At 41.3% G+C, this 9,142-nt stretch overlaps 1 non-coding gene across 1 annotated transcript; it reads left to right on the plus strand.

Annotated features, from left to right (window-relative positions):
* The first annotated feature begins 1,361 nt into the window (after positions 1-1,361).
* Trnar-ucu lies at positions 1,362-1,444 on the plus strand. The gene has a single exon. It is a non-coding gene; the product is annotated as a tRNA-Arg (tRNA).
* Positions 1,445-9,142: the final 7,698 nt, after the last annotated feature.

Here is a 9,142-nt window from a genome sequence, read left to right on the forward strand (position 1 = left end):
TGTCGATATGTAATTTTTTCACAATGTTGATTCAACTGGTATATTTCGATTTAAGAAATATTTGCGCAGGAAGCCTTTGAGGATAGGTTTTGTAAGTTTGTGAAGAGGGGTGTTGCTTGCAATGAATGCTGCACATAGATCCAAGTTAAACCGACTCTTTTGGTTACCTTCGTACAAATCCCTGCTACTGAAACTTGATATTGTCAGAAGTTGTTGTCGTGGTCCTTTCTTCTGCATTGCTGTGATATGAAGACTTGTCTTGAAATGCTCGTCTACCTCAAACTTTTTTTTGCACGAAACGTTTCTCTCTCAAACTCGACAATATAAAACAGTTCCGTCATATATAAATGTTCCAGGGTGCTCAGCTATCCAAGAAACGACGATATTTTTTCGGACAGCATGGTGCACAACACGATACACACTACACTTCGTAAACACGTTCAACTGTGTACAAGTAAATAGTAAGCTAAACTGAAACAAGGGATGTGCAACAGAAAGCTTGTGTAGTTTTATTAAATTGTTGCAGACGCGTACGGTATGACAGCGAAGGAGATTTAACCGGGGACGCGGACGCAGGAGCATTGACTCTGTCTGCCTGTTCCTGTTCCTCTTGTGTAGTGATTTCGCTGGGCAGCGGCCTCTTAGTTAGCAATAGCACGGCGTTCTACGTCGCGGTCAATCTGTGAGACATCAAATCTAAATCGAGCTAGAGACAGCTCGTCTAAAGTTTTGAAATGTTGTAAACATAGAGCGAAAATATGCATCGTCATTAGTTTTTAGTTAAAGTATTCAATAATCGGTGAAAAGGAGCCAAATATGCAAGTGCATATGCAACATGCAAATGCATATAAACCGGTCTCTGGTGATGACACCTTGGTGCTTTTTTAACTATATATGACGGTAGTATCTGTTCCCGAAAGAACAGTTACCGTGGATGACCATGCAGCTTTGCTAGAAATGAAATGATAATTAAATAGACACCCTAGGTGCCCCGGTCGGGGCACACATTTTCAACATGTCCCCAATGAGGTGTATCAACGCCTGCTTGCAGCTAGGGTGTCTATTTAATTATCATTTCATTTCTAGCAAAGCTGCATGGTCATTCACGGTAACTGTTCTTTCGGAAACAGATACAACCGTCATATATAGTTAAAAATATGGGTTCCCGGCCTTTGACCTTCTTGTGCGAACACACACGCTGTGCCCGAACTCGTACGGGACTTGGTAGATTAATCTGCCACGAGTAATGAGTATGATGGGTAAACATCTATTAGGCGCACTACGAATGTAGTGTTGTGGACATGTTGGGAATGTGGATTTCACGGGGAGCGTGCAAGGGATAAGTCCCTGCAGACGCACTATCCTCTGTGCCCGCGGTGGCTCAGATGGATAGAGCGTCTGCCATCTAAGCAGGAGATCCCGGGTTCGAGTCCCGGTCGGGGAACACATTTTCAACATGTCCCCAATGAAGTGTATCAACGCCTGCTTGCGGCTAGGGTGTCTATTTAATTATCATTTCACCTTGGTCCTTATTATTAAGATCAGATACTGTCAGTGCAGTCTCAGTATTCCAGGATTGAGTATGAACCTGTAAGGTATGAAACTAGCCGCCTAATATAAGTACTGCAGCAGTTGACAGAGTCGTTAATAAAGGCTTAAAGTTTGTTCACAGTTTCCTCATACGATGACACGAAAATCTACAAGGAATTTCAACTGTAACAAAGCTCAAACACAATTAATGTTCTGCATTTACATCTATAGTTATACTCGCCAGCCATCTTACGGTCGGTGGCGGAGAGTGCTTTATGTACCAGTATCGCTTCCCTCTTTTCCTTTTATAGTCGCGAATACTCCTCGGGAAGAACGATTGCTGTAAATTTTTCGGGTGAGATGTCGTGAAATTTACATAGTTGCAATGAATGCTGCACATAGAACCATGTTAAACAGACTCTTTTGGTTACCTTTGTACAAATCCCTGCTGCTGAAACTTGCTCTGCATCCTGATGCAGAGCGCCTCCCTGGCTGAGCACCTCAGTGTCACTTCCGCACTTACTGAATGAACCTGTACACGAAACGCGCTGCTGTGCTTTGCGTCTTATCTACTTCCTCTATCAATCCTCTTTGGTACGAAGCCCAGATTAATGGGCAAAAGTTTTAATCGATCGAGAGTTTTGTAAGATACCTCCGATGTAGATAGACTGTATTTCCTTATGATTTTGCCCGTGAATCGCAGTCTCGCATCTGCCTTACCTGTGAATTGATCTGTGAAGCTATTCCACTTTAAATCGCTATGTACGAATAGCCTTAGCTATTAATAATGACTATTTCTCTCTATTTATGCGCTATATGTCACATTGTATAAGGTGACTGGCAGTTGTCAATCTCTGCACCGAACGTCGATCCGCTGCGGGTCTTGCTGCATTTCTCTAGAATTTTCTATCGTTGATATTTTTCCGTATACTTGCAACAGCGTCACCCTCTAAAGGACTCGTGGAACTTCCGACGTTATGCACTAGGTCATTTATATACATTGTGGAAAGTAATTGTCCAGTAACAAGCTCTTGGGTACACCCTGTAGAGACATTTTTTTTTTTTTTTTTTTGTAATTTATTTTACGAGGACAGCTGCAGTAAAAATTTACTGAAACGTATCTTGTTTTATGATAAAACAAACTTGCAGAGTGTCTCTAAGGTTAGAACGTTATAACTCTGGATACATCTTTTTTTGCCTCGCTACATTCTCTTGTCACTTCGATCTTTATCTGCTATTGTCGTAGCCTCCCCTCTGTCTGTACGGATCAAACAGATATATTCTGTTGTACTTATTCATTTTCTTGCATCAGAGCTAAATTTTTAAAAGTACTAATTTTGAAAGTGTCGGTGAGTTTGTGTCATGACTAGAGTCAGTTGGCCTCGACTTGATTTGTTTAGCCACCAATACGGCTATGTCGTTGAGATAACTACTAATTACCGTAATTGCATAGAACCTGCTCGTTTTTGTAATCACAAAGACCGATGCACCAGTGCGAACAAGGCTGAAGCATTTTAGATATTTAAAATTTACGCTAGCAGAATAATCAACCAAGCCCTCTACTTCTAAAACACAATGTTTCGGGTTTTTCAGGTAGCTCTTGATCTGGACAGTCAAAGTAACAAGTGCCTTCCTACTCGAACTTACTATATGTTCGAAGTTTTCTCTCCGTTCACAATGACGCGTATCTGTTCTGTTTGCTAGAATCTCCTCAATCACGTCATACAGCTGATCTGATAATCATTACGCTCGTATTTTGTTCATTATGTGGCTGTGCGGAATTCTACGGGTGTTGTATATGGAAATACGACATAGGCTAGAATCTAGCGTATCACAAATGACATAGGAAAACTATTGTGTATCTTCCCAGATTTATGTGAGCTGCAACAGAGAAATTGCCTGTTCATTCTTCAAAAATAAAGAGGTCTTATGATTTGCAAAAAGCAAGTACTGTATTAAATATTTATCTTTTCCTGTACGTGGCTATGTGCTTCCTAGAGGTAATATACGAGGGCCATTCAGAAAGTAACCTCCGGTTGATTTAAAAAAATACACCAAGTTAAATAAAAATATTTTAATATATACATCTTACAACTACATCTTTGCACTATTTTTCTACATAGTCTCCATAGCGATTGAGGCACTCATCGTATCTCTTCACAAGCTTTGAAATTCCTTCTGCATAAAAATCACCCGCTTGTGCCTGGAGCCAGCCTGTGACCGCATCTTTGAGCTCTTCGTTGTCATCAAACCGCTGTGACCCGAGCCATTTCTTCAAATGCACGAAGAGGTGATAATCACTTGGCGCCAGGTCTGGGCTGTAAGGTGGATGGTTGATAACGTCCCACTTGAAGGACTCAAGAAGGGCCGTTGTTCTCCGAGCAGAGTGAGGACGGGCGTTATCGTGCAAAAAAACGATACCGGAAGTCAGCATACCACGGCGTTTGTTCTGTATAGCCTGTCGTAACATTTTTATTGTTTCACAGTACACGTCACGATTAATGGTCGTACCACGTTCCATGAATTCAACCAACAACACCCCTTTGGCATCCCAAAACACCGTTGCCGTCAGTTTTCTGGCAGAAAAATCTTGCGAGGCTTTTCTTGGTTTGGTAGGCGAATTTGAATGTGCCCACATCTTTGATTGTTCTTTTGTCTCAGGGTTTACGTACTTAATCCAGGTTTCGTCACCGGTCACGATTCTGTTTAACAATGGTTCTCCTTCGTCCTCATAATGTGACAGAAAGTCTAATGCAGAGGCCATTCTTTGAGTTTTGTGGTGGTCGGTAAGAATTTTGGGCACCCATCGTCCACAGAACTTACGGTAACCCAATCTTGCTGTCACTATCTCGTACAAGAGAGTCTTAGAAATCTGTGGACAACTCCGACATTGAGAAACGTCGATTTTCACGAACTTTTGCATCAACTGTCTGAACGAGTTCGTCAGTCACCAATGATGGTCTACCACTCCTCTCTTCATCATGAACGTTTTCTCGTCCACTTTTAAATAAACGTACCCATTCACGGACAACTCCTTCACTCATAACTCTTGGTCCGTACACGGCACAAAACTCACGATGAATAGCTGCTGCAGAATATCTTTTGGCTGTAAAAAACCTTATGACAGCACGCACTTCACATTTGGCGGGGTTTTCTATTGCAGCACACATTTCAAACTGCCACAAAAACTAAACTAGCGCAGGTACGACGTTCACTCGACCACAGCTTGATGCCGACTGACCTGTTGAGTGCGTGAACGCACAGATGGCGTCGCTACTCCCCCCACAACCCGCACTGTGACCAATCGGAGGCTACTTTCTGAACCGCCCTCGTATATGCTGTCGGACAACTCTCGTTACCTACATTACTCGAAAGTATATCATATGGGATACATGCTTTGAACTAAGCATTTTATCAAACATACTTAGGTGACCACCAGTACACCGAAAAATAGATATTCTTCTTAATGAAACGTCGTTTCATTCTGAATGTAAGCGCGTAATTCCAGTATTACCAGCTACTTCCAGTACACGCTGTCGGCTTAATTGTTACAGCAATGAAATTTCGTACACGCTTAAATGAAATAAACAATTTACTGACAGTGATATGGTAACCACCAAAATCACATAACCTAAATTTTTTCCTGCAAAAAAATATTTTTATCCTCTTATTTAAGCAAGTGCTCAAACTGTTGATCATGAAGTAAAAGGTATATTTGCAGTCGCCGTTCTAAAGAACGATGAACAGATGTAATTACAATGTATGATACGTTACAGCATGCACTTGTGATTCGACGACAAATATCGTCTGACTATTTGGGGCTTCGTCATAGACTACACATTTGAGTGCTGTCAAAAGAAAGATATCACAAGGAGTCATGTCGGGGGACCTCGTGGGCCATTTGACAACATAATTTGGCCCTTTCCAACGTCCAGGAAAGTTCTTATTCAGTATTTCCGTTGCAACATGGGACGAGTGAGCTGGACAACAGCCGTGTGTAGCCACATACACTGTCGAATATCCAGTGGTACGTCTTCTAGAATAACCAGTAGAATGTTCGTTAGAAAGTGTGCTTACGAATGTCCATTTAGAAGTCCAGAGTCGAAGTATGGTCCCACAAGTAATTTCCTATGATGCCGCACCAAAAGTTTACTCTCCATGGCCGTAGATGTTGCACTGACGAAGTCAATGTGGATTTCAGCTGCACAGTAGAGCACGTATGCAAATGAATATCTACATGGTTAGTAAGCATTGCTTCATAGGCAGAGAGCACACGTTGGGTAACGTATGGTCGTCTCTCACTTGCTGAAAGGTAAACGGACAAATTTCTGTCCGACGTTTTAAATCACAGTCATCGAGCACCTGATGTAGTAACAGACTGTAGGGATGGAAATTCTGTCGATGCAGGGTGATAATGATACTCCTCTGTCTGATTCCACATTCCTTGGCAATATGTTTCGTACCGCTGTGCGGATTCATTAGCGTCGTAGCCAAAAAAGATTTTTCTTGTTCTCTCCCAGCTGCACTCCTCTTTCATGTCCTCTTTTTGATGTTTAAGTAGCCTTTCCGCACTAGCGTTTTTATAATCCGTGAAACTGAGTGGCGCGTCGGACATTGGCGATCCGGATAGATAGTCCTATACCACTGTACTGTTTCTACGCCATTTCTTGTATATTCACCGTATAAAAGTAGTATATTCAACTTCTCCTCAATAGTGTACATGGCTGCATGCAACGAATGTTGAAGCAGAGCTAAGACGAGTAAATAGGCAAACATGTTGGCATTCTCACGCAATGTTGAACGAGTTCACTGCTTCGCGGTTCCAGCCACCGTGCTCTCAAATTCTCGGACATTTCTCGAAATTTTTACGACGTGTTTCAACGTCAGTATTAACACGCTGTACATAACTGTAATTGTATACTCAAGAGCTATCGAATGCAGTTATGAAACGTTTACGATTCGATTTAAAAAATGAACTTCCTTCAATATCTCTGTTGAAACCAGCGCTAAGAACATCAACCAAACAAAAAATACATGGCCCTCGACGCTCTAACATTTACCGGAAACCACGTTTAGATATGTGTAACCACTCACGAAATGAAAGGGGTGTTACGTCTTACGTGACTCATCCTATACATGTAACAATCAGTCAGACGACGTAACTAAAAATTATAATACAAAACAGTTGTTTCTCGAAACACTCACCTGTACTAATGGGGGTGAGGACATCACCTCCCAGTCCCCCTACATAGGAAAACTTCTTTGAGTAACCAGGAATCAAACCTAGATACTCGACTTGGCGGCCTCACTCGAAGATAGTTCAGGCTGTCTCAGCCTACGATACAGCAACAAAGATGAAAATTGGGTGCTGTTGCAGCAGGTGCGTACTGTTGTTTGACATACCGTCTACATCAGCTGTGGCGCAGGAGCATGTACTTGGCCCTCTACCACCAGAAGACGGCCCGCTAGGAGGAATCGCGCCGCTCCCCCTCCCACCCACTTCATAAGTCACGCGAACGGCTAATCGCTTCCGTCAGCACAGTTGATTACTTGGGAAGCACACTGAAGTGCTGGTATTCACTGTTATTCCACGGGAGCGCAGAAAGGCAACAGGTAGTTCAATCTCTGGCTGGCGAATCGAACAATTATGTAACTCAGGTTTTCGAAATAAGTCAGTTTCATCTCCAGTACTGTCTAACGGGGAAAGGAGCAGAATTCACAGAAAGAAATTTACTGTTACGAGCAATTAGGACATTTTGGAGTTATAACGCTGACGAAATTATCGAAGGTGCTGTGATTGAGGAAAACTTTCACCAAACAGAATTAAAGGGAATGACAATGATACATAACACCTTTTCCTATTAATATCTAGTAGTTTAATGGCTTTTCTCAGTATTTCACCAAACTTGAAATGAATTATATCTGTCATTTCCTGTTTAACTCTGCATTTTCAAGCCATCTCAGTCTGCTCGCTACAGTAGGTAGTTCTCAATAATGGACACGTGTAATGGTGGGTGACTTCGAAATGTGCCAGTCTGAGGAAACCTTGACTTTTCTGCCCTAGAGGCGTGGGCAGATCTTGAGGCGTGGGTGGACATGTGTCATGATTGGTGACCATGACAATTATCAGTTTGAGGTGGTTCTGATTTTCCCAACATTTTTCAGTTATAATATTGCTTCAGAGGCAGTGACCTTAACACGTGTCATATGGGTGACCTAGAACTGTCAAAAAACCCATAAACGAGTGGGGTCGTAGGTACCCTGCTCCCCTACTCTCTATAACTTCCCGTCTTTTGATGCGGACCTAATACGGAAAACCAGGAAACTGCATTCACTTAAGACAGACTTGATTACTCAGTAGGAGTCGTGAGATAAACAGCCTTTATTATGTTCTTTGGTTTCCTTTCGTTATCTCTCATACCCTTCAGATCACAAGGCTAGTATTCGTATTGGCCCCTGCTTCCCTTTGGGAACAGTTGCCTCACTTCTTTGCTACGGAATGGTAGGTGCTTGAGATCAGCTGGGGTTTCATCGAGTTGATGGTATAGTCAAACAATGGGAATGTTAGTTCCAACCAAAAGAATGCAGGATGTAGTACTTAACAACTAAGCCAATATAAGCAGGATTGATTCATCTGGCAGGGGAGAAATCACTTTTGATTTACACTGGACTCAATGTTAGGTGCATTATCGTTTCCGATATCTGTAAATGAGCTTCTGTCTAATATTCAATAAGCAGAATTAGTTATTTTTGCAAACGGTACTAGCATTGTACATTATTTATATTTCTTCTGTTGGTCTATGTATGTCTGGATTGTACTTAAAATTATCGTTGAGTGGTTTTACGCAAATGGTCTCACTCTCAGTTTAAAAAAGACGCAACTTATTCAGTTCTGTGCAGAACTACGCCAATGATAAGTGTGACACATAATGAAGAAATGAGAACTAGGATGGAAACATAAAAAAAATTTAAATTTCCCTATTGATGAAAAATTAAACAAGCAAAAAAAAAATGTTTTTGAACTCCTAAAACAACCTAGTTCAGCCACATTCGCACTTAGAATAAGTGCAAATCTTGGGCAGAGACAAATCAGTAAGTTAATTTATTTTGCGCACTTTTATTCAATAAACAAATATTGAATAAAGTTTTAGGGTAACTCATTTTAAGAAAGAATGCTTCATTGCTGAAAAATGTGCTGCAAGAATAATGTGGTGCTCATCCACGATCATCTTGAAGATATCTGTTTAATAAGTTAGGTATTGCAACTGTTGCTTCACACTATATTTATTCCCTCATAACTGACCCACAACAGTTCAAAAGGAACAGTGATGTACGTGAATACAGCATCAGAAGAAAAATTACATTCTTTATCACACATTAAGGTCGTCTCTAGCACAAAAGGTGTGCACAATGCTACCCTCTAAAGTTATGCAATGATATGAATATCTTACAGGTAGCAAGATTAAATTTGAAAACAACCTGAAAAAGGTCCTCCTTAACAATTCATTACATTCCGTAGATGAATTTCTGTTCTGAGATGTGTAAAAGGCAGCGGATAGGAATTACTAGTTCACATATGAACGCGTAATGTAAACGTAAAATGAATCCCTGA

This window comes from Schistocerca americana, chromosome 5 (assembly GCF_021461395.2).
Source record: "Schistocerca americana isolate TAMUIC-IGC-003095 chromosome 5, iqSchAmer2.1, whole genome shotgun sequence".
NCBI lineage: Eukaryota > Metazoa > Arthropoda > Insecta > Orthoptera > Acrididae > Schistocerca > Schistocerca americana.